The following is a 22,832-nucleotide window of genomic DNA, read 5'->3' on the forward strand; positions in this document are numbered from 1 at the left end:
GGGAGAAATGAACCAAACATTGTATGCATGTATGAATAATAAAAAGAGAAGTGCTCACAGCTTCAGCTGGTGCTGCCAGGACAGCATCAGATGGAGCAGAGGCCACACATTCTACAGTTTCCAGGACTCTACTTCCATTTTTCTCCCTCAGTACAACCTTGTTTTCCTTCAAATTCAAAAATCACAAAGCAGTCACCCAATGCCTTGCCCCTAACACCAGGAGTTTTCATTGTAGTGCTACTAGTTGGAGGATGTAGGTCATTGGGTGTGCTGTGAAGGTTACCTGTCCCTGCCCCTTGTTGTCTCTTTGCTTACTGGCCACCACAAGATGACCAGCCTTGCTCTGCCACGTGGTCCCCACCATGATGTTCTGCCTCACCATCGCCCAGAAATAATGGAGCCAAGTAACCATGGACTGAAACTTCTGAGACCACGAGCCCAAATGAGCCTTTCCTTCAAGTGGATTTTCTCAGGTATTTTGTCACAGTGACAGAAAGCTGATGACACAGTCAAGGTGATACTGCTCTTCAGGTGCTACCAACTCATTTGACTAAACAAATCCCAGTGCTACACCTGATGCAAGGTGAAGGGGCGGGCTTAAAACTCAGATGCTAGGGAGTGACGTGTGCAAGGCACACACACACACAGACACACGGACACACAGGCACATACATGCAGACATGTGGGCATGCTTGTGAACACAGACAAAGATGCACAGTGCTCATACACATGTGTGTGCAACCATGTGCATTCCTGTGTGTATTCAGGTATCTCTGCATGCCTGTACATCCAAGGGTTTCAAGAATATCACATTCTAGTGTAGCTGTAACTGCTAATTCTGTCCCAGCACAGAGGAAGATATCATAATTAGTACACTTGTATGCAAATGTACTGTTAAGACCATTTTTTTCCTCCAAAGTAGTTATTTACATCAGCATTTTTGCTCCAGAGCCCAGAGAAGAGACTTGAGTTCAGCCCACGGTGCTGTGTTTGAGGAGCTGCGGGCAGTGGGGGTAGCAGGATGGCACAGCTCCAGGAACACAATCCTGAGGGGCTCAAAAGTTCCTCTTCTCCCACTGGACCCAGCCCACCCTTCTCTCTGGACCCAGGGGGCCTCTCCCCCTCTCATAAACAAAGGCTCCTGAGGCCTCACACCTAAGAGCCCCAATGCCCTGCCACCAAGTTCCAGGGCCCTATCTCACCAGGGGCCAGAGCCCTCCCTGGGCTTGGACAACTGCCTGCCTGGGACACTGTCCACCCTCAATGCTGACCAGTGAGCAAACTGTCTAGAGATAGAGATGCTGACATTCCTGGGAAACTGAAGGGGTCTTGTTTTGTCCAGTAGGTTTTTGTTTTGTTTGGCAATACCGGGGTTTGAATTCACACTTGCTAGGCAGGTGCTCTTCCATTTGGGCCACTCAGCCAGCCTGGAACTTGGTTTGAAATTCTAATGGTTCCTTAGGGGTCCAGTCCACTCCTGCCCATCACTAGGGTGGAGAGTGTGTACCCAGAAATCCCTTCCCTGCATTAGAAGGGTGCACAGGCTGGATGGAAGGGCATGGCATGGCAATGGAGTACTAAGGGACAGGGTTGGGTGGACACATCGAGGGTCAGGGGTAGACATAGATCCACTGGGGGTCAGAAATGGACTCTGACTGAGAGTGGGCACAGTGAGGGCCAGGGGTGAGCACATGCAGGGATGGATGCGGTGAGGGTTGGAGTATTCTGAACTGACTACAGACATTTTCTCATCCACCCATGCCCTCTGGAAGCCCCTGCTGTGGTCAGGGACCTGGCCTGGAGGGTCAGGAGACCCTCCTTCTTGAGGGAGAGGAGAATGCCTAGCACCCACAGGAGAAGCCAACAGGCGGGGGGCGCAGATCTCAGTGCTGAACAGAAAGTGAGCAGAGGCCAGAACACCTTCCCAGATAATAAAATTTTACTTTTTAATTATTAGAGTTCTTAAATGGTGACTTCTTTTCTGATTTTACCGAACAGATGAGTCATCTCACACCTCCTCAGCACTGTAAGGCACACAGTTTAGCTTCCTTCCTGGGGAAGGTTGACAGTACTGTCATCACGGGTGTGGGTTGTGGCGTCCTGAGGACCCGGGCCTGGCCTCACCGGCCTGCAGGGCGGGGGGTGGCAATGACACATGGCCTGCAGACCTGGTGTTGCTGTCTTTTGGCAGAGGTAGGTCCTCAGTCCTCTGGCCTTGGAGCAGCCACCTCCACACCACATCTCAAGCTCCAGAAAACCTCCTCTCAGTTTGGTGCTACGTGCATGGACTTGACAACAGCAATCTGCCTTTCCCTTACTTCCCTGCATCCCAGGACTGTGGGCGGCCTGCTCGACTCCTCCCTCCCTTCCAGGCTCAGGGCAGACCTGGAACAAGGCCCTGGCAGTTGAAAACTGACCAGCAAACCTAAGGCTCCCTTTAGAGCTGCATCTTTTCTGCAGAGGCCTTTCTATGTGATTTGACAGGTAACGATGCTCCAACTCTGCATTTGGAAGAAAAACCAGAGTACAGAGCAGCACAGATTCCAAGATCAGATGCACAAAGAAACTTCTGGAAGGGAGGCCACCCGCAAGTTGACAGAGAATAGGTTGGGCATGGATTTCAGGTGACTTTTACTTTCCTCCTTAGGTTTTTCTCGGCTTCATTTTTTTCTTTAAAAATTTGTTTTAAACAAGAGATACAGAGTAATTTTAGTAACTAGAAAAAGGAATTTTAGGGGAGAAAACGGCATCTTATAGTTTTATACAGAAGTCTGCAGTCCTGTGAAGACAGTACAGTTAGTCTACCTGCACCCGACACCTTCACTGACATCTGACATCCGACATCCTGGTGTCACCTGGCCATCAGGGAGAGGTCAAGATGCTCCCTGCACACAGCTCTGTTTATCCATGCTGCAGTTCTTTAGCTCACAGGACAGATGGACAAGACACTATGTATCCCCTCCTCAGCTTAGGTGTCAGCTGAAGGTAGACAGCACTCTGTGACATGCTGCTTTGAAAACATCAATCTTAAATTTTTCAATTGCCAATCACCCGAATTTCTTTTCTTCCTTTTTTAAACCGGAGTATTACGGCTTCACTTTTGAAAGAGAGGGGATCTAAAAAGTCTTAAGAGACACTCTGCAGCCCTGCATGCAAATACATGTGAACACCTAGCTGTGTAATTTCTTCAGGAAACAACGATTACCAAATTTATTCCCTTAGAGTTAGAAACTGAAATGAACCAATTTCTACAGAAAACATTTATGAAGAAAGTGCATGAAAAGCTCTGGGCCCAGATGGGTTTACAGAAGATTCTCCCAGGCCTCATGATCTCCATTCTCTGTGAATTATGTCAGGGTTGAAGCAGAAGAAACGCCTCCTAATTTTGCTTATAAAGCAAGTAAATACTGATATTTCAACCAAACATAACAAGTACAAGGAAGGAAAGCTTCAGTTAAGTATCACTTATAAATATCAGTACAAAGTTCTAAACAAAATAGTGCTAAACAGAACCTAATTAATGCATCTTTAAGGAAAAAGTTCTATAACAAAACAGAATCTATTCCAGAAATGCAGAATGGGTTGAATAATGCCAAACACTACAGTAATGAACCTACAGGGAAATACCATAGAGGATCTCTACGATACCAAGAGGGCTTTGCCAAATGCTGCGGAGCAGAGGGACAGAACAGAACGGACTGTCAGATGAGGTGCTAAAGTCACCCACACGATGGGGAAGCACTAGAGGCATGCCCACCGGAGCCGGGAGCAAGGGAACAGCACGGCCTCCAGAGAGGCATCAGCAAGCAGCGAGACACGGGGGGAAAGGGAGGAGGCGCAGTCAAATGACCCCTCAGAATGCTGGGAACCCCAGAGAGCCCATGTGAAATGCTTGATCGAATAAAGGAATTCAGATCAACAACCGAGGGCACAAAGATTGAAAAATTCCATTGACAACAGTGACACAGACGTGTAGGAACACTCCATCAGGCACATGTACACTTTTTATAAGAAAATGTTTATAACACTCTGGAAACACTTAAGGGGTCTTGAACAGGGCTGGGGTATAGCTCAGTGGTAAAGCTCTTGCAAGGTGTGTGCAAGGCCCTGTGTTCCATTCCCAGCACTGCAAAAAAAAAAAAAAAAAAAGTACTTGAACAAACTGGAATTCATTCCCCTATTCTGGAACAGGACAGCTCAATATTATGACATTTTCCTTTTCTAAGCTCATTTATAAATTCAATTTGCCCTCCCCCCCAAAAAAAAAAAAACCAGAAAAAGTTCATTTTGCAGTAAGACACATTAATGGCAAAGTCCAGGTATAGGAGAGTATCGAGGAATTCTGAACAACTATGGTGAAAAAAGCAACACAAAGATGACTCATGAAAACTCAGGGACAGACGACCAAAAGCCATGGAGAAATGTGGAAAAGCTAACAGGAAAGTCACAAGTCACAGAGAGGATAAAATGGGGGGGTACTTGTCCCCCTCAGTGTGTGGAGGACAGGTCCGAGCCCAGCCTTGCTTAGAGAACTGCAAATTGAGCCCATGCCCTTTTTCACCGTGTCAGGCAGAAACTACCCCCCACTCACACACACACCCGATCTGCATCATCTGAGGAAGTCATTCTACATGGGGCAGACCCTGCAGGGAACCTGGCAGCACCCAACCCGCTAGGTTAGCGCAGCCCTGCTCTGGGAGCTGACCTGAAGAAACTAAGACACTCGCTCTCAAGGGCAGTTCACTGCAGAACAGTTGTAAACAACCCAATACCTGTGCTGAGGGAAAAGGCTGAATAAATATGGGCACCACAGGGGGTACCAGGGAAGAATGAGGAGGGTCTCCAGCCAGCCTGGAGCGATTCCCAGGAGAGTCTACATTTAGAGGAAACCTAAGCACAAAAGAACATTTCGAGCGTGTGATCCCTCATGGAGGATAAGTGTGCAAACAGCACAGGGGCCACTCAGCCAAGCCTGCAGCCTGGTACCACAGTCTGGCCCTACAGGGCAGGAGCTGGGCAACTGCCGAGCACCTTTCTGTATGGTTAGGGCTCAGGCCCCAGGGACATCGGCACCCTTTCCCATTCCACAGACTGAACCAAAACTCACATGGAGCACATTGCTACAAACAAGACTGAGTGTCTCCTTGAATAACATCCACTGGGAGGGACAGAGACACCAGCACTCCTAAGCTACTGGAAAAAATGATGACAGCAAAGACACAAAGCCCGCATCAAGTCAGGAAATCCTCACAGGGTGAGAACTTGCTCTTTTACAGTGTCAAGATCATAAATGACAGACAGACTAGAGAGTCATCATGGGTAGCAAGGACCAGGGAGAAGTGCTAGGCACAAGTGAGCGTGATGTGAGCTCCTGAACAGAGCCCCACAGCACGGTATCAGAGGGAAGGGGCAGTGTTGCAAGTAAGGATTTAACTTGGCTAACAGATGTCAATTCCAGAAGCTAGACTAGCAAATGAATTCTGAGTTGTTCTGCACGTCTAAAAAATGGCTCAAATAAAAATGTTTTTTGTTTGTTTTTGTTTTTTTCCCAGTACTGGGGCTTGAACTCAGGGTCCTCACCTTAAGCCACTCTGCCAGCCCTTTTTTGTGAAGGGTTTTTTCAAGATAGGGTCTTGCGAACTATTTGCCCAGGCTGGCTTCAAACTTCAATCCTCTTGATCTCTGCCTCCTGAGTAGCTAGGATTACAGGCTTGAGCCACCGATGCCCAGCTCAAATAAAAGTGTTTAAAACTAATTTTTCTGGCTTAAATTCTGAGTAGCCAGAACAAAAAAACACCTCGAGTTTGCATTTGACAAGTGTTACTAAAGTCTTCACACTCCAAACATTCATGCTGGGATTTCCTCACAAGCAATGCCCTCTTCTAGAATAGCCTGTCAAAATTGTAACCGTGATGTTTACAGAAAGGGAAGAGCCCATCCTGAAGTTCACATGGAATCTCAAGGGCCTCTGGGTAGCCCACACAATCTGACACCGAAGGAAACACTGGAGGTTCCACACTTCCCAATTTCAAAAGAAACTGCATGCTACAGCTGTCAAGACAGCACGGTACCAGGCACATTAATCAACAAAACGGAACAGAAAGCCCAGATATAAACCCTGCAGAAGGAGACAAGGGTGCCAAGAGCAGTCCGTGGAAGGACAGTTCTCTCACAAAAGTGTGGGAAAGGCGCCGTCCACATCCAGAAGATGAGGCTGAGCCCTGCCCTACACTGTGTGAAACCTAGCAGTTTCAATGATCTAAACTTAAGAGTTAAAACTACAAAATCCTTAGAAGAAAACAGGGTCAAGTCATTATCTTGAACTTCTGAAATATGACACCAAAGGCACACACACGAAAAGAAAAAAAGCAGATCAACTTCATTAAAATAAAACACTTCTGTGCATCAAAGGGCCCTATCAACAAAATGAAAAGACAACCTACAGAATGGTAGAAAATATTTGCAAACCACATATCTGATACAGGTTTAAATTAAGAATATATAAAGGGCTCTACAATGCAACAGCAGAAAAACAGCAATTTAAAAATGGGCAGAAGATTTGAATCAATATTTCTCCAAAAAAGATAAACCAATGGCCATCAAACACGAGAAGGGGCTCAACAGTATCTATATAAGGATTAAAGCCATGTCACATCAACCAGGATGGCTGCGATAGAAAGGTGCTGGCGAGGGTGTGGAAACTTGGGGCCTGCGTGCTGTGTAAAGCTGCAGTCGCCATGGACACTTGGTGGTCCCAGAAATCCAACACTGAATTATCACACGACCCAGCAATCCAGTCTAAGTATAGACCTCAAAGAACTGAAATCAGGGCTCAAATAGGAGATGCAGATACCCCAACCCTCGCAGCAGCCAAAGGTGGGAAGGGCCCAGTGTTCACAAACAGGTGAGAGGCTAAACATACCAGGGGACGTTTTCAGCCACAAAGAGGAATGGAGCTCTGACACACGCTATGAGGTGGATGAACCTGGAGAACTGGCCCATAAAGAAGCCAGACTCGAAAGGGCCAATGTTGCATGCTTTATTTACATGAAACATCTAGACAAGGCAAATTCACAGAGACAGAAAGTAGATCAGAAGTTCCCCAGGGCTGGGGGAAGCAGATGGGTGGAAGGACTTCAAAAGCTTAGGGCTCCTGTTTGGAGTAATAAAATTTTGGAAATAATGGCAATGGTTGCACATGGTGAATGTAACCAATGCCACTAACTTGTGCACCTGAACGGCATCCTTCATGTTATATATATTTTTATCCTGATGTCTACAAAGAAGCATAGGAGAGGTGGGGGCTCCAGCCCCCTCATGCCTTTGCTGGCTGGGGCTCTGAGGCTCTGCTCCTGCGGTCCAGGGAGCAGCAGCCCAGGCAATCCAATTCATGAGCACAGAAGGGAAGAAGGGGGTGTCTCCATTGTCCCGGCCCAGGACACAGCCCCAGTCCTGCCCCAGGCTTCACAGGCAGTGCTGCAGAGTCTCCTGAAGCCCCTTCACACTAAAGCATAACCAGAGCCCTAGTGAGACTCCTGCCCACACCCTTGGGTAATTTGTGTGTGGGCTGCTGCAACTTTCAGGACCAAGTAACATTTCTAAAAGAAATGCTGTTTCCTTTGGGGATGGGAGTCCTCGCTGTGTGTCTGTGTCAGGTCCCTTTGTTACCCGTGGCCATTACAGACAAAAGTGAGCCAGGATGAGTCCACTAGAGGTCCACTTCCAAAGGAGGAAGGATGTCCAGGGGGCATGACTCTCATTAGTACTGACCCACGAAGGGGTCAGTTACATTTTCTTCTCTGGGCAGGCTGTCCTGTGGTGGCCTAGGGACATGCAAGAAGCCTGGAAGACACTGAGTCACCTCACTGGACACCTGTGGGGGCACAGCTGGCCTGGAGGACATAAGGTTTGGCATGGCGTCTCTGGGGTGGGCTGAAGCAGGAAAGACCAGTGGGGCAAGGAGCAGGCTCAGTCCAGGGTAGAGAGGTCCCTCAGTCTGCCCTGTGCCTCCCAGCAAAGAACTGGGGTAGAACCTGGGGCAGCCTGAAGAACCCTGCCCTGCCACCAGTAGGCTCAGAACCAGGGCCAAGTATAGGGGAGAAGGCCGTGTCAGGGCATAGGGTGGGGAGCCTCCTTCAAGCTCTGGGAGGCCCAGGGAGGCCCAGGGAGGCAGTGGTCAAAATTACAGACAATTTACAGGAGGGCAGGTAGGACAGGAGGAGCGGAAAGAGAACAGGATGGGTACTGCTGACCACCCTACAGGGGGTGTGGGTGTGTGACTGGGCGAAAAGTGGTGACAATGACAACTGTGTGACAACCAGGTGACAACAGTGTGTGACAAGTGTGTGGCAGTATATGACAACAGACGGTGACAATGTTGGCTTCCTGCTGCCTCCCTGCAAGCCTCCAAGGCATTTGCTCTGGGTGGTGTATGCACTGTCCTGTTTTGGGTCCTCCATCTCCTTCCCTGAGGACCAGGCTATCACCTGGGTTGCAGTGGCCCTCTTGGCTCACAGTCAACAGGCCCTCCAAGTGCCCCAGGACAGTAAACGAGGGTAGTGAATGCTTCCCAATACCCCACGAGTCAGCCCACCATGTTTTACAGGAGCAATGTCATGAAAACGAGCAAATGACACATTATTCTCCCATCTCACGTGTGTTGATACCCTTTAAATTCAATTTGAAATGAGCCCATTACCCATTTCTGGAAGAAAGACAGAGAGTGGGAAAAATGCAAATGTGTCGTTCCCACACCATCTCCATTTGCAAAATTGACTCTGAAGGAATTTTAATTAATAATCTGCAAAGCGACATGAGGGAGGGAGGGAAAGGCAGGGGTGAAACAGGCAGCCGCTCAGGAGGAGTCCCAGAGGCCAGAGAAAGGGGGGCAGGAGAAGGCCAGTCACAGCCACCGGCCATGGATGGTCCCATGCTCATGCAGGTCCCCAAGCTGGCCCCTCTGAAGGAGCAAAGGGAAAAGGTACTCGTGTCTCTATTGGCCTTCCTGCCCAGCCTTTGTAGGGAGAGGTGCGTGGCCTCTCGCTTCCCTTCAGAGTCAAATCCCTTCCCCAGGAAACCACTCGTTACTTTTGGCAGTACTAGGGTTGAACTCAGGGCCTCACACTTGCTACACAGGCACTTTACCACTTGAGCCACTCTACCAGCCCAGGAAACCACTTTTAAGGTGATTCTATTTGTTCAGAACTTTGTATTTGTCTCTGTATGGTAAGTGTACAATACACTTTTAATTGCACTTGTCATGTCACATACGGTCCTCAGTCTAACAGAGACATACTCACCCCACTCATCACCCCACGTCCCCCAGTGGCCGCATCCTGCAAAACCACAGGCCACCCCGACAGCGGGAAGTGACAAGACACAGTCCCTGCGCAGAACACCAGCTCCCAGAAGCTCCTGCACCCTCCACAGCCATGCCCTGCTCTGCCACCCTGACACCACCTACTGCTCCACCTCTCCAGCTCCCAGCACAGCCACTACAGGATGCAGAAAGGGAATCCTGGAATCAGGTCACTCGATTGGCTTTTCGGCACACAGTTCCCTGGAGAGCACCTGGGTGGTGTGTGTCAATAATCTATTCCTTTTCACTGCAGAGCAGTATTCCCAGTGTGACCATTCCCCTGCTGAAGGATGTCTGGGAAGGTTCCAGTTTGGGGCTGTTAGTAATAAAGCCACTCCAGCAATCTGGTCCAGGTTCTGTGAGACTGTTTCCACTTTTCCAGGATAAATGCTAGGTCATATGGCAGTTGAATGTTCAGTTTTATAAGAAACTGCCAAGCTATTTTCCAGAACAGTGGGGCCATTTTGAACTCCCAGCATGGATGAGAGATAGTTTCCCTGTTTCTTCAGTGTGGTCACTGTTTGTCATTTTAGCCACCTTAACAAATGGGCCACAATATCTCACTGGGGTTTTCACTTGCATGACCCTGGCGGCTAATGGTGTTAGACATATTTTCACATCCTGATTTTCATCTGTACATCCTCTGTAGGGAAATGTCTGTTCTCAGTCTTGCTCATGTTTAATCGGAGCTCCTTGATGGAGGATTGACTGACTGCTGGTTCTTCACAGTCTAGACTGTGGTCCTTGACTGAGGACTGTTGCCTCCATGCCACAGTTTTTCCTATTAAGCTCTTGAAGGAGAGCAGATGGAGTGATGTGGTCCAGGTCATCAGGCTTGCTCTTACGGAGCCTGCTCTTGGTGTCACACCTAAGATTCTCTGCCTATCCCAGGTCCCATTGTTCTCCCATTTTTTTTCTAGAAGTCTTACAGTTCATTGGGTTTTGGGGGGGAAAGACTGGACTCAGGGCTTAGCATGTGCAAAGCAGGCACTCTACTGTTTGAGCCACACCTCCAGTCCATTTTGCTCTGGTTATTTTAGAGATGGGGTCTCATGAACCTTGAGCCTCGATCATCGAGATCTCAGCCTCCCAAGTAGCTGGGATTACAGATGTGAGCTACCAACACCCAGCCAGAAGTCTTAGAGTTTTATAGATACATTTTGAGTTATCTTCCATAAGTGGTGAGGTTTAGGATGAGCTTCCTCCCCTCACAGATGACTATTGCCCCATCATCATTTACTGAAATACCCATGCATCCTCCATTGAACTGGTGTTGAGATTTTGTCAAAAATCAGCTGGGCATACTTGTGTGGGTCTCCTGGTGTTCTGTTCTGTTGATCTGCACGGCCACCAGTCAGTACCACACTTGATTCCTGCATCTCTAGAGTAAGCGCTAAGATGGAGTACAGTGATTTCACGCATGGTGTCACAGCCTACACCTTGCCATGTAAAATTTAGAATAAGCTTGTCTGTGTCTACCAAAAAACCTTGTGGGATGTTGATACAAGCTGCACTGAACCTGTCTGTAACATTGAGAACTGACACCTGTACTGTCGGGTGTCTGAATCCATGAAATGGTACATCTTTTAGTTGACTGAGGTCTTCTTCTTTGATATCTTTTATCAGTATTTATTAATTTGCAGCATGCAGACTGTAGGTGTTCTGTGTAGTTTACACCTAGGTTTTTATTTTCCTTTGAGGTGTGGTAAGTGGGTGTTTTTTGGTTGTTTGCTTTGCAGTGCTGGGGATCAAACCCAGTGCTAGGCAAGTGCTCCACCACTGAGCTAGGTTCCTGGCTGAGCCTTGTGGTTTCAAATGTTAACTGCTGCCGTGCAGAGATCGAGTCCTCCCATTTTGATCATGTGTGCTACAACCTTGCTGAACTCTCTTACCGGCTTTAGGAACTTTTTGGAGTAGATTTCTTGAAATTTTCTCTGTGATCATGTCACCTCAAATAGGGAGTGGCATTTCTTTCTTTATGACATATGCCCTTTATTTCCTCTTAGTTCCCATAGTGCTATATTGAACAGCACTGGAGAGAGTGGACACCTTTGCCTTGTTCCTGACCCTAGAAGAAAGCTTCAGTCTTCACTTGCAGGGTTTTTTTTTTTCTTTTATTCATATGTGCATACAATGTTTGGGTCATTTCTCCCCCCTTCCCCCCTTCCCTTCCCTTTCCTCCCACCCCCTCGCTTCCATTCAGAAACTGTTTTGCCCTTATCTCTAATTTTGTTGAAGAGAGAGTATAAGCAATAATAAGAAGGACCAAGGGTTTTTGCTAGTTGAGATAATGATAGCTATACAGGGGGATTCCTTGCATTGCTTTCCTGTACATATGTGTTATATTCTAAATTATTTCTTCGTGAACTAACCTTTTCTGTAGTTCCTGGTCCCCTTCTCCTATTGGCCTCTGTCACTTTAAAGTTTCTGTATTAGTTCCTTTGCATTGAGGACATCAAATGCTATCATGTTTTTTTGGTGTCTTACCTATCCTCACCCCTCCCTTGTGTGCTCTCGCTTTTATCATGTGCTCATAGTCCAATCCCCTTGCTGTATTTGCCCTTGATCTAATGTCCGCATATGAGGGAGAACATAGGATTTTGTGTCTTCTGAGTCTGGCTAACTTCGCTCAGAATGATGTTCTCCAATTCCATCCATGATAAGATTTCACTCTTCTTCATGGCTGAGTAGAATTCCATTGTGTATAGATACCACATTTTCTTGATCCATTCGTCAGTGGTGGGGGCATCTTGGCTGTTTCCATAACTTGGCTGTTGTGAATAGTGCTGCAATAAACATGGGTGTGCAGGTGCCTCTGGAGTAACCTGTGTCACAGTCTTTTGGGTATATCTCCAGGAGTGGGATTGCTGGATCATAAGGCAGATCTATGTTTAGATTTTTAAGAAGTCTCCAAATTTTTTTCCAGAGTGGTTGTACTAGTTTGCATTCCCACCAGCAGTGTACAGGGTTCCCTTTTCCCCACATCCTCGCCAACACCTATTGTTGTTGGTGTTTGTAATGATGGCTATTCTAAACTTGCAGGTTTCTTATAGATGCTCTGTCAAGTGAGGTTCTCCTGTTTTCATGATGAGTAGGTGTAAACATTCTTCTGCATCCACTGATATGATTATAAACCTCTTCTGTTGATGTGGTAGAGTGTATTGATTGACTGTTGGATGTTGAACCAGTCTTGCATTTTGGGTGATCAGTTTTTGGCAGTTGTCCCAGCACCATTTGTTGAAGGGATAATTTTTTTCCTCACTTAGTGGTCTTAGCACTCTTGTCAAAACTCAGCTGACCACAGATGGATGGATGGGACTAAATTTTACTTGGCTCAGCAACTTTATACATCCTGGATTCAATCTTCTAATGTTTAGTTATAGATTTTGAATCTGAACCCATGAAAGATATTTCTCTGTAGCATTCCTTTTTGTGGTCTTTATCTAGTGTGGTTGTCAGGAAATGTTCCCTCCTCTTCCTTGAATGTTTGGCAGAATTTTCCAGTGAAAAGTTCCTGGAGATTCCGTTTCCAGGAGTTTTAAAGGAACTAATTCAATTTTGTGGTTAACTTTATTGGTTTTAGATCTTCCCTCTCATTCTAAGTTTACTGATGTCCACATTTTGCGATCATGTGTCATTTACTCCTATGCAGTCACCTTTTTCACTGTTACTGTATTTTTAGTTCTGTAATTTCACTTGTTTTTTCTTTACATCTCCTACTTTGCTGAGATTTTCTACCCTTTGTTTCAGGAAACTTGTAATTGATTGGCAGAGCATTTTACACCTGTAGTTGGTTGGTGAAAGCTACTGTACAATATGAGTCATATGGTCCCAGCACTGCATTCAGCTCCATGTTTGTGTCTGTTCTTTTTTTTAATTCATGTTTTGGTTTTCCTGGTTCTTGATACAAGTGATTTTTTCTGAATTACAGGCATTTTGAATACTTATTTTTTTGTATGTGGATATCCAGCTGTCCCAGCACTATTTGTTGAAGGGACAGTATTTCCCTGAATGATCTTAGCGCCCTTGTCAAAGACCACTGACCACAGACACGTGGGTTTACTTTTGGACCCTCAACTCATGAATCATGTCTCTCCTTACACCAATACCACACTGTTGTGGCTTCTGTAATAAGTTTTAGTAAGTAGTATGATTACAACTTCGTTCTTTTTCAGGGCTTTTTTTTTTTCTTTCTGGAGACAGAGTCCTGCTATCGAGCTCCAGCTGGCCTCAAACTCATGACTCCCTGCCTTGCCTTCTGACCACTGGGATTATAGGCATGTACCACCATACCCAGCAGCTTCAGGACTCCTTTTTTGACTTATCTTGGTCCCTCAAAGTTACACACGGATTTTGGAATAAGCTTATCCATTTCTGCAAGAAGACAGCTGAGATTTTGACAAGGATTGTGTTGAATGTGTAGATCAGTTTTGGGAATGTTGCTACCTTAACAATATGAAGTCTTCCAATCCCTGAATTTGGGATATCTTGACACTTTACTTGGGTCTTCTTTCTTTCAGCAAGGTTTTTAGTTCCCAGTGTACAAGCCCTTGTACCTCTTCGGTACAATTTCTTCCTGGGTCTTTTTTAATTTTTTCTAATATCATAAATGAAGTTGCTTTATCTCCCTTTTTGCTGCTAGTGTACAGAAACACAAGTGGGTTTTATGAATTGGTTTTAAGTTCTGGTCTGTTTTGTTATGAAGTCATTGCTCAGAAGAGCCGACGTATAGTCCACTTGATCTGGAGACTGTAAATATTTACGTTTGGAGTTTACTAATTTTGTTTTCTGCTTCCTGCCTTTGCTCTCTAGGCTCATCCTCGTTTCTGACATTAGATCCAAGCTGGTTTCCCTCATGGGTGAGCTGCACCCCAGACAATGGTGACCTGTCTGTGCAGCTCTGTTGCCATGGGTGCCCTCCTTCCCACCACACATCCCGCCTGACCAGGACACTCTGGCCTCCCCTCTCTTTCCAAGTCTTCCTCTTTAAGCTTCCCTCTCTATCCCTTTCATCCTACCTCTTATTTGGGAAGAGGAAACGGACCAGCACAGGAGAGAGGGGACAAGACCAAGTAATGGAGATTAATGTGATAAAAAAATATGTTTTTTATATATGTATGAAAATTTCATAATAAAACCTATTATTTCGTACAAGTAATGTATGCTAAAAAAAAAAAACCCAAAACCCTTTAGATTCTGCCATAAAATAGAATATGGTGCAGGGTACTGCAGAGGCTCCATGGCCTTTCCTCCTGTCCTTTTGACTCAGTGAGGGGCCTGTCCATCTGCACCATCCCTTCCATTCTCTGGAGAAACAGAAGGACCTGGCTCAGAGCCCAGCCGCGTGAATCACACTGAGGCTGACAACTGCCAAACACCTAAGTAGGGGAAGAACACAGGTCAAAGTTCAATGACTCCCTTAAACGCCCCCCCCAAGCTAAGGCCTTGTATAGGTTGGGGGCAGGATTCAATAATCAAGGCACCGAGGAGGTTTTTGTAGCGCAGCAGCTGTGTGTTTTTAAATCCTGCTTTTTCTGGCCTAGGTGAGCACACCTCTTCACAGCAGGGCGCCAAGTCCACTGACTGAGAAAGATGCCTGAAGTGGCTGTGAGCAGGGCTCAGACTGAGGCCCAGATTAGAGGATGTGCCTGTCACTGTGGTCCACAGCTGCTCAGTGCAGACGCAGGGACCAGGCCACGGGGGGCACTTTGTGACAGCTTCCCTCAGAGACGGAGGGCACAATGCCTGCAGGACCTGAGGACAAATGGCAGTCAGGGTGACAGACAACTTAAGAGAGGGGATTTTGTGATATCGGTCATTCACTCAGGAGATGTGAGACCTGATCCCCACTTGCTATCCGTTTCCCTTCCCATCTCAGGGACTTTAATGACATTCTAGTGGGAGACGTATGGAACACGGTGGTTTTGAGTGTTGAATGTGTGAAGCACTCTACCATAAAAATGGTGGGACCAACCACAGGCGGGACAGTCCTGGAGTGAGCTTCCTCACCCCAAGCTCCTCCCAGCTCAGAGCTCCCCGGAGCTCAGGCTTCAGGCTCGCTCCACTTTCACATTTACACGTCAAAGACAAGGAGTTCCCTGGTGGAAACCTGAGCCCCCCGCCCCACATATCTAACATCCCTGATAAAGGGTGAAAGAAAATGCTATAACTTTTTCATTTATTAATTTCCCAATTCTAGCCCTGAGCCAAGGCACATTTTTGAAAATGGACTGCCCCAAACTGAAAAGGAAGGAGTACAGTTTTGTCCTTTATTAATTTTGCTGGGAGAGCCCGCTCCTCCTCACTCCGGTGTGGGTCTGAGGGCCCGCACCACAGCCTAAAAGCAACGCTCACCTACAAGAGGAAGCGTGACCGGTCGTCACCGGTCGCCACTGGGAAGAGGCAGAGGGTCTGTGTGCTGAAGCTTCCTCTTGGCGAGTGCTGACTTTACCATGTTTTTCTAAGAAGCATCTTTGGAGAGAGAAGACATCTCTGATTCTGGACTGTTTCCCTCACAAGGTCTGCCCCGGAGGAAATGAAGTGACTGACCATCTCAGAATAACCCACTTGGGCCCCAGCAACGAGCACCGTCACGCACAGGCTGTGTGCAAAACCTAGTGTCCCCTGCTAATACTCACCAGGCTTCCTACCTCCTGACCTTCCTCCCGCCATGGCCCAGAGACACAACCGCCTTGCCCAGCACCACACGGCACACTTCCCTGTGAGCTTTGTACAAGAGACCAACCGATACCATCCAGCATGAAGGATGCTGGGTAGAGAGCCGTCCTCAACCTGAGCTGATGATGGTGGACCCAGGATCCAGGCACTGCCAAGCAGAGGTCAGTCCCTGAGTCATGTGCTAATAATTAAGAGGGTGGAAACTTAATCTTGCTGTGGTGTTGAGAGGTAGAGCCTTTGGGAAGTGACTGCATCAGATACAGTGATCAGGGTAGAATCACCACGATTGGATGGGTTGTGCTTACAAGAGACAAGCCAGAGACAAACACACTCCTGCCAGGAGGAGGCCCTCACCAGGTTGGACTCACAATCTCCAAAATAAAACACTATTCTTTACAAAGTAGCCTGAGTCAGGTATTTTGTTATAAACCTATGTTCCTTTGTTCCTATGTCCCACAGGGGAGCTCCTCCTGGACACAGACTGCCCAGCTCACACTGGCTTGGGGTAGCTACCAGGGCCTTTACCCCAAGGTAAAGTCTCTACCACCTGTTTGCTTATGGAAAGGCTCCCTTGCCCCACCCAGCAGGCCTGTGTGCATGTGTGTACGTGTGTGCACATGTATGTGTACATGCACTCACAAGTATTTCCTCCTGCCCTGCAGTGAAACTCTAGATTTTAGGGTTGAGTATTTTTCTAAATTCTAACATATTACTCCCAGCATAGCACTCAGCTCATACCAAGCACTTGGGAATGTCCTCTAATTGAAGTTACTTGGAGCTACACAGCCATGGACACAGTGGTGCCATGGCTGAGGTCACCGGCGCTGTGGTGACGTGCTGCTGTGGTACCGTGGGGTGGCAGGCACATGGACGACTGCTTTGGTTGCAAATCACCTTCTAGGGAGAAGCCTCCACCAAAACTGTGACTAACAAAAGTGATGGCAGAAAGCCACCAAGATCACCACAGAAAAGATGACAGAGAGAAGAGGAGATGGGTGAAAATGCTCCATTTCAACAGGAGGTGGCCAAGTTCAGTGATGTCAAAACCACCATCATAGTAATGGAAGCCTGTCCCTGTGAACACCATGGGCACTCTCGACCACAGGCCCACGAGAGGTCATTGAGGCACCAGTCCACTTGCCATCTTCACACCTCCCAGAACATTTCAGAGACTAGGATGACTTTCACAGTAAGCCACTCACACTGAAGACTGGGATTAAAACGCTGACACACCACATGGAAAGGGAGTACAGATATCCAGCACCAGCCTCCTGAGCAACAAATTAGGCTTAGGTACCATACGAGCCTTGCATTTTATAGCTGCTGACAGAATTCAAAGTTTTTTCAAAGATTTGTCCATAAAAATGTCCATTTTGGTGGCATTCAGTATATTGACATATTGGAAATTTCCCAACGATGAGACATACCTAGGACATGTGTTCAGAATCCAAATCCCTAGGCCCACCCTCACCGGCCAAATTGGAACAGGTGGGGCCCAGGTTCCCACGAGCCATGTGAGTATAACGGTGTCTGGGAGCCACACTGACTCCATGACAAGCAGCATGGAGTCATGTGTGACAACAGAGCCCCGAGAAGCCACTGGCTGGAGGCAGTCCCCAAAGGTGGGCAGCCACAGGGCAAGGGGAATCAAGAGTCAAGTAGACCACACAGCCCTCTACCTCTGCTAATTCTCTACAAAAATAAACCTGCCTCTTCAGGATGGAATTTAGCTAAAATTCCATGCCTAGCCATGTCGGCCTGAGGGCTCTGAGGATCTGCAGAGGCCCCTGAATTCCGTCCTGTGAATTCAAGGCACCACTTGTCTAATCTAACACTTAAACGCCATCGTTTAAATATCTGAGGTTAAAAATATCCAGGAGGCCATTGGGTTCTGGGAGCTGCCCCTGACTCCTAGCTACAGCTTGTGTCCTTTGTAGAGACTGTCCTCATTATTCTTTTTCTAAACTCATGAGTAAATTGTAACATTGGGTGTTTTCTTTCCGAGTGAATACATTGCTGGTTTTACTGTTATAACATGAGTCTCTGACACTAACAGTACCAGGACACTCTTCAATATGGCCTTCCCATCTGATGTGGGGGATCAGGCTCCATGTGTAGGGGACAGACCTGTCCACATCTGCAGCCAATAAGGCCCACATCTGTACATCTGTCCTCAGAGGAATGTTGTCATTTCTTCACAGCAGCTTTGTGAGTGGTTTCTCAGGTTCGCTCTTACAAACCAACCTGCTGGGTATAGAGGGCCCAGCAGAGGCTGAGGTGAGATGCCTGGCAGATAAAGGGCCATCTCACCTCCGGTCTGCCTCGGCTCGCCTGTCATAGGGAACTGCTGGAATTCTGCCAAGGAAGTTGCTGGACTGTGTTTCTTTCACGTGGAAAAGGACTCTGAGTGCCTCCCAACCTTGAAGGTGCGTACGAGGCCCCTGTTAAAGGCAACTCTGACTCAGTCAGTCTCAGGGGGCTGCGAGCAGGCATTCTGTGCTGCTGTGCAGGACCTCACTCTGGTACAGACCTGTGGCACAGTCAGCTGGCCACTGTGGGGGTGTCTCTAAGCCAGACCCCTCACTGAGCTGCCCCTCCTCATATTGAACTCAGGGCCGCCTTAGGGCAGCCCCCCAGTCAGTCAGACAGTGGGGAGCCCTGCAGATCTTCATCCCTGATGAATCCTGGGGCAGAGCATGAGCCCTGCCTGAATGGCCTTATTTCTTGTGAAATTATGCTTAGTGGACAGGCACTCACATATACAGACCCATGGGGCCATTTTGGACCCCAGGGCCCATCTCATGGTTCAGATCCGCCTACCCCCAGCTCCCACACTCCTGGTGCCACCCATCTGCTTCCTTCATATGCACCCACACATCCGTGCAGGGCTGCTGAGCCAGCGCCTCCCACTCCAGACAGCTCCTCCTGCTCTCCTGGTGCCTGGTAAGATGCGCTTCTTCTGAAAGGGCAGCCCAGAACCGTGGTACCAGAGATGGACCCCGAGCTGTGTGAGATCCGAAACAGCCCATCCTCTGAGACGCAGGGAACCCAAGGACCTGCGTTTGACAGGGCGAACCCCAACATTTTATCATTTCCTACCAACCTATGTGTTCTACCCAACCTATTAATTACAGCACATACACCTGTAATTATGCTAATGCTGCTTCCAGCCATACAGTAGGTAGAAACTCTTAATTATAACTCAAACAATTAATCAACGACACACATTTTCCTTGCATCTGGTCCATGCGGGGTTCTGCCAGGCACTGAAAAGGGAAAACCACACAGCTCCCTCTGTGTCAGCAGGAACTCTCTCCACTCTCTTCCCTTGCCTCCACAAACACCCAATTTGTTTCTTAAATTATGGAAATCTCAAGGAATAAAAAAGAATTTGCAAAGTGGAATACATAAATTGGCACAGGCCTTGGAAAAGAATCTGAAAGTTGCTGTCATCACATCTTACAAAGAAGATGTGGAACAATAGTCATTTCTAGACCGCAGTGCATAGCCCATTGTCTTCTGTGGTTGGTACTGAGCAGGGACCCCCAGTCAGAGGCTTCCTCCCCAAATGTGCCACAGCACTCCTAAACGTCCCCCAAGTCACAGTTTAAGACAAGAAAGCCCAGTTCCGGCCCCCTACTGACAACACAGCCAGAGCCTGGGGAGTCAGAGCAGGAAGACGGAGGGAGGGAGAGGAGAGCCCTCTCTGGCCTCAGGGGCTCCTGCCTTCCTCCAGATTTCTCTGCAGAAATGAAAATTGCTCCATTCCACTGGTTCCGCCTGCACCTGACCTGTGGGGGTTTACCTAACGACCCAAGGGCAAGACTGAGGGGTGAACCAGCCACCACTTATGCACTCCGAGACTTCCCAAGTGGGTCAAAATCCATTATTCACACCATGCTATCGCTCCAAACCTAAACTTCATGGCCGCAAAGACGGCCATCAAAGGCAAAAGGTGGCAGACAAAGGAGTCCAGGGATAAGGAGGGAGGATTTCCTGGAATTCCAGGGTACTAGGACAACACAGCGTCCAGGCTCAGGAAGGTTTGGACAAGGGGAGAGCCCACAGCTGCGGCGCTGCTCTGCAGGGACGATGCTTCAGGAGTCAGAACCCTGACTGGTTGGGCCCAGGCGGGCCAAGATGGGGTTCCACTGGTCACCCTGAATCGGCTGGAGCGCAAACACGTACCAGCGCTAGGACGCCCTGGGTCCCCGGGGACTTGTGGACTTAGCGGAGCAGAGGCGCCAGCTCATCACCCGCCGAGGCTGGGACCCCGTCAGCGCCCAACACTCCTCGCCCGTGGGGCCACCGTCTGAACGCGGGGCCGCTACCCGCGCCCCAGCCTCGGCGCCTCATCTGGGCCGGCTCAGGCGAGGAGGGCGCGGCGCAAGCTTGGGCTGAGAGTTTGCAGAATGCACCGCTGCTTGGGGAAGGCAGCGGGGAGGGCGGCCGCGCGCCTGTGCGTGTAAGCCAGCCGTGAGGGCGTTCCCCTCACCACACTCGGGTCAGAAAAGGCACGAGCGCCGCGGACTCGCCCACCTCCCCTTTCTTCTCTGGAACCCCGTGCGCCCACCCCCGAGCATGGGGCGTTGAAGAGCCCTGGCCCGTCTCCTGGGACCCCGATCCGGGGATGGACCCGCTCCTCCCTCCCGCTCCCTCTCCTCTGGGCTCCCGCAGGACCGACGCGGGCAGACGGGGCGGCAGCAGGACCCAGCCCCCCGCGGCCGCCCGGACCTCCATGAGAGCGCACCACGCGGCGGAGCCCGCGCGCCTCCGGGGCTCCAGCATGTGGGGCGGAGGTGACATCCGCACAGCTCGCCCAGACCCCATCAAGCGCCCCTCCCTGCTTCTGCGTCCCCAACCCCGATCCGACACCCAGGTCAAAACTGCGCGCCTGCCGGTGGCCACCCACGGACATATGCCTGCGCTCGGGTGCCCACTCGGTTGCAGGACCCCCGGCCCCGGCCCGGTCCCGCTTCGGCCCCGGGACCCTCGGAATAGATCCCGGCCCCACGGCGAGCGCAACTTTACCTCCGGGCCGGGGCTCCCGGCTGCCGGCTCCGCGCTCCGGGTCGGCGGATCCTCGGGGCGGAGCGCGGCGTCCCCGGAGCCCGCAGCCCGGAGTCCGGCACCGCCCCGAGCACCGCCCCCGGCCCGCCCGGCCCAGGTTGTCCGGGACTGCGGTGACGCGGCGCCCCCTCGCGCCCAGCAGGGTCCCCAGGGCGAGGACCCCGGCCGCCAACCCTGGAGCCGCGCGGAACTCGCTCGCGGCTCGGGGCGCACGAGGCCGGCGGCTCTGCGTACCGCGCGCAGGACCATCGCGGGGCACGGGCGCGCGCGCACACACGGGCACACGCTCTCACACTCAGACACACGCGCTCCCACACATTTAGCCGCACAAGACTCACGCTTAAAACACGAGCGCACACCGACGGACTCCCACACTCGCTCTCACACTCAAACACACCCAACACAGGCGCACACTCCCATTCGGGGCTCACACACATTCAGACTCAAAGCCTCCATACCAGACGCAGGCTTGCACTTTCACACTTGCTCTCACGCTCATACACACTCACACAGGCACGCACACACTCACAGGCACGCATACCCCTTGATTCTTCCCCGGGCACAAACCCCATAGCCAGGTCCCAAAGGGGGGAAATTCAATCTCCAAAGCAAACCACAGCCACATAGACATGCCAGAGATTTTCAGAAGGACGTGCCTGTGGGTTTCCAGGCAAGGGAGGAGTTGCTTCTGTGGGTTCTGCAGACACTGGCCAGGCAGTAGGCAGGCTGTGCCAAGCCTTAGAGGGCTCTGAGGGGGCAGGAGTCTCCTGATGGCAACTGTGCCATTGATTGCATGGAGATGGAAATGCTCCTCTCCATGTAGCTTCCACACCAGCAGCAGGCCTGGAAGGGAGCCTTCTCCCTGGAAACATTCATTGAATTTAGAGCTCTGGAGGCTGGGAACCACGATCCCTGTAAGACCAACATTGCTCGTGGGAAGGGACCACTTTTGTGCGGAGGCTGTGGGGCTTGGAGCAGCTCTGGCCCTGCAGGCATTTGTGGCTACAGAAGCAGACAGGCTGGAACCCCTCTAACACAGCACAGATAAATAGGCAGTTCTTTGGAAGATCTTGGCCTGTGCCCTGTATACACTGAGGGCCCCACAGCTAACAGAGTTTTCACAGGATGGCTGTGTATGGGTCTGAATGATTTCTCAGGTCTCTTGTTCCTTGACTGTGTTCTGCTCTTCCTGGAAGGAAACACTCAGGCCCCACTCCACCCAGGCTGCCCCTTTCAGACTGCCACCTAGTGCCACCTCCCTGGGTCCCAGTGGCTGTCCCTGGAGCTAGCCTGTCTCCTCCCTTTTACAGACTTCATACCTCTTTGTAGCCACCCAAAGCACTCTCCACACCCTGCCCTGTCCCTGAGACACATTTGCAGACAGCCCTGGCTTTGGGTGGCCGAGCCTCCAGGTAGAGACCTGTCTTATTTGTGCAGTTGTCTAAGTTCTTTTACCTGATCCGTGATCTTCAGTTGTTTGAGGCTTTGAAATCTAGTGTTGTTCCTATTATGCTTCATTTAGTGGGTTTTTATTAATCTTTTCAGTGAGCCTGCCCTGTTTCAGAATCTTAATCCTACTCTACCTCCTTCTCACCTTGGCTCTGGAGAAAATCGATCGTTCGTGCTGGATCATCCAAGCATCAGAGTATACGTGTTGTAGTCAGCACCCTGCCCAGCGAGGTCTCTGTTTCTGACAAAAACGGACATTTGTGACGGCCCCAGCTCT

General features: G+C 49.5%; 1 protein-coding gene across 4 annotated transcripts in view; it reads right to left on the reverse strand.

Moving 5' to 3' along the window:
* The window catches only part of Kcng2 (potassium voltage-gated channel modifier subfamily G member 2), a 65,052-nt gene extending 43,715 nt beyond the window's left edge, over positions 1–21,337 (reverse strand). For all 4 annotated transcript variants that reach the window (XM_020162193.2, XM_074069592.1, XM_074069593.1 and 1 more), the window contains exon 1: positions 21,068–21,337. The gene's annotated coding sequence lies outside the window, so the exon portion shown is untranslated. The remainder of the gene's footprint in view (positions 1–21,067) is intronic.
* Between the last annotated feature and the right edge of the window lie 1,495 nt (positions 21,338–22,832).

This window comes from Castor canadensis, chromosome 4, assembly GCF_047511655.1.
Source record: "Castor canadensis chromosome 4, mCasCan1.hap1v2, whole genome shotgun sequence".
NCBI classification, from domain to species: domain Eukaryota; kingdom Metazoa; phylum Chordata; class Mammalia; order Rodentia; family Castoridae; genus Castor; species Castor canadensis.